The 3,513-nt window shown below is 42.3% G+C and overlaps 1 long non-coding RNA gene across 3 annotated transcripts in view; it reads right to left on the bottom strand.

The window, feature by feature from the left end:
• Positions 1 to 1,479: 1,479 nt before the first annotated feature.
• Positions 1,480 to 3,513, bottom strand: part of LOC109391202 (uncharacterized) — a 7,658-nt gene continuing 5,624 nt past the window's right edge. For all 3 annotated transcript variants that reach the window (XR_002125752.1, XR_002125753.1, XR_002125751.1), the window contains one exon: positions 1,480 to 3,503. This is a non-coding gene — a long non-coding RNA (uncharacterized LOC109391202). The remainder of the gene's footprint in view (positions 3,504 to 3,513) is intronic.

The raw sequence follows: 3,513 nt of genomic DNA, 5'->3' as shown, positions 1-3,513 counted from the left end.
AATTTGGAATTCCTCAACATTAAAAAATTATGTGTGTCAGAAGAAGCTATACAGAAAGCTAAAAGGCAGCCCCTAGAAGAAAACTGTTGCAAATTATTTCTCTGATAAGAGTCTGTTATCAAGATTAATGAACTTTTAAAACTCATGAACAGAAACACAAGCAACTAGGATTTTAAAATAGATTTAAATGGAACATTCTCCATATTACACATACAAATGGTCAACAAGCACATTGAGATGTTAAACATCATTAGTCATGATAGAAATATAAATTGAAACCACATTGTGATATTCCTTCCCACATACAGGAATGGCTGTGATCAAGAAAAATGAAAAAACAAAAAAAAACACAAATGTGAGCCACTATATAGAGAAATTGAACCCTTAGTGGAAATGTAAAATGATGTGGCCTCTGTGCACAAGTTTGGAATTTCCATCCTGCAAAAAACTCCCATTTGGTTCAACAAATCAACTTCCAGGTATGCAGCAGGTGTTCAGACAGAAACTAAAACATGAAATGTCACACCAGCAATGTTCACCACAGCAGGGAGGTTTAAACAATTTAATCTCCATGTTAATCAGTAGTGAAAATGAAGTCAGCAACTGTGAAATGTCACACCAGGATTCTTTAGACTGATAGTTATGACTTATTTAATAATTCTTACAAATATATTTCATATTTCATATTTCAGGAGACATGTTTACTAATACACCGAAATATATTTATTTAGTTTCCCTACAATAAAAGCAAACACTTAATAAATGTATTTTCAGTAATTACTGTGTCATTACTTTCTCTTATTTGGAAATGGTCTAGACATTCAATAAATATCCATCATTTAATTTACATAACAAAACTTTGAAGTTTCAACTTACAAAAGACACCTAGAAAACCTTCTTTCTTTTAAAGATTTTATTGGGGAATTGGGGGAGGAGAACAGCGCTGGGGAATCGGGAAAGGGTAACAGACAAGTTGCTGTTCTTTTGTTCTTCAGTCTATTTGTGGAGGACGTTGCTTCATTGGCCCATGTTGGTATTATCATTGCGCTCTTCCAGGGTGAGGCAGATCGGTCGCCGGCCTCTGGACAGCCGCTCAGGGTGGCTCATGGCAACTCACACTGGCTGCTGGCCGCTCACGCTGGCTGCCGGCCACACACGATAGCTTATGGCATCCCCACTGCAGCAGGGACTTAAGTCCACTCCATCACCGGCGACTCACGGCAGCCCAGCTCCAGGTCGAGCTGTTGTTCACCATCTTAGCTGTAGAGGTCGCAGTGTCACTGGCCCTCATGTGGGATCCGAACCAGGGCCCTGCTGCTCAGAGCTGGTGTCCCAAGCCAGCTCTTAACTAATGCGCCACTTGGCCAGCCCTAGAAAACCTTTTCAATGTATATATACAATATAATTACCACTAAAAAGTTTACCTAAAAACCTTTCTTTTGTATCTATTTATTAATTAAAACTTTATGGGATTTCCAAGTCAATTATTGCCCAAGCTATTTTCTTGACACATTATTAACACAAAACATAAACTTATTGTAGATCCAGCAATAACAACTATATTTTATGTTAATAACTTTCAAAAACATGACAATATAATAAAACGAAACTTAAACCAGCTTTAACATAAAAGTTTCAAAGATCGTATGATTCTGAAAAACATCTGTTAATTTCTATTTTGCTTCTTAATTTACGTAATTAATGAATTTATTCAAGACAATCAAATATAACAAACTAGTAACACCATCCAGAGCTAGAAGCCATGCTACCACACAGACACCAACTGGATTCACACAGACAACAAAAAGTAAGAGAATAAGTAATAATTGCAGAGAACACATAGAAAGTTTTATCAATAAAACTGATCATTGTCATCAGAGCACTACAACAGCTTCCAACTTAGAAGTGTTTCCCATTCCAAGGATCCACCTCCTGGACAGGACGGCAAGGTCTAAAAAGTGACACATGCGCAAGTCTCCTTACAACTCAGGAAAGGAAGTCAGAGGCCTCCACACACAGAGTGCAGGGGAAGCTGCCCTCCCAGAGCCAAAGGGTCACTCCCAAAGACAGCCAGAGACAGACAGCACAGACCTTCGTCAGCTAGGCGGTCAGGATGGTGGGGTACATAAGGTGTCTCTAGTCTCCCACAAAACGTGAGGCGCTTCAGCCATGAAACCACTAATTCGTGACCCCAGGGCCAGCGGGACTGTACTGGGATGAGTCCAAAACCAAAGGGTGACAAAAGTTGAGACGACAAAGGCCCCTTGGGGCCCGGGACCTTCATAACACACTCCCCGGGGAGCTGGCACAGCCAGGGAGAGGCACACTGGGAACCCATTTCTCCCACTGGCCACCAGGTGCACCGCGGTAAGTGCACCTGGACGATGGCAGAGACCTGAGAGGATCAGCTTCCCGGGTCACAAAGCCAAGGTCCCAGGACACAGAACGAGAACAAAGGAACAACCTCATGCGGTTTTTAGACGGGGGCCCACAGCAAAGTTTGTCTCTGCAGACGGGTCGGGAGAGAGCCGCTTAACTCCCCAGCCTTTGGAGCCGGCTCGAATGATCGTCTTATGGGAGCCTGTGCCTGTGTTCTGTCCCCCTAGTAGTTCCTTGTTAGGACAGACGACATGCAAAAAACACACACCAAAAAATCATCATCCATAACAGGAAATTTACAGTAAAGAAAACCCACCCGTCCTAAGCTTGAGATGCTAACTTCACAAATATTTGTCATGCCAATAGAAATGCGTAAGTGAGGAAAGGATCTGCAGCACTTCTAAATTTTATGAAATGTTAATACTAGACCAGGAAGGCTTACAATGTAAACAGAAATAATCGTTACCTCTGCTGGCAGACCTTCATGATATCTTAGCTGCAGTGTTTTTCAGAAACTGGAAGTGTCCTAGTCTTTAATTCTTTTGACTGGCTTACTGAACCTCTAGTGGCTATAAAAAATTCCTTTTTTCCCACCTTATAATTTCTTCCAGCTTGGCTAATAATCAAGAAAACAGAATCAGATTAACAGAAGAACAGCAAACCAAAACACGGACACAGAATTTACAAATGCATACAATTAAACAGACAGTGAAGTACAATAGGGTGCGACTTGTAGTTGAGGTAGAGGGGGCAGGGTGATATGTTAGAAAACAGTAGGACATGGGGGTGTGAGGGTGGTAAACAGGCTCCTGCTTAGTGTCTTCCTATCTAACACTGAGGGGATTATGCTCAGGGTTTTCCCTAGAACAGGTATTTCCCTTTCATTTTGGAGAACCACAGGGGTCACGAGTGCTGACTCCACCTCTGGTCATGCTGTACTAAATGTAGTAGAGACACGAAGATTCTCAGTAACTTCCATTAAAACTGGCCGGTAAGAGAGCAGAGAGATTTGGTCACATGCTTGCCTCCTCTGCTGCCTGTGGTCAGAAGTCCATGATCACTTAGCTGAAGCAGTTGGAGCAAGGAGGTCCCAGCCAGTGAGGTCTCCCAGCTGTCTGCCAAAACTGGGGGGGG

Source organism: Hipposideros armiger, unplaced genomic scaffold, assembly GCF_001890085.2.
Source record: "Hipposideros armiger isolate ML-2016 unplaced genomic scaffold, ASM189008v1 scaffold_284, whole genome shotgun sequence".
NCBI lineage: Eukaryota > Metazoa > Chordata > Mammalia > Chiroptera > Hipposideridae > Hipposideros > Hipposideros armiger.
The sequence above is the reverse complement of the archived record's forward strand: the minus strand, read 5'-3'. Positions and strand labels throughout refer to the sequence as shown.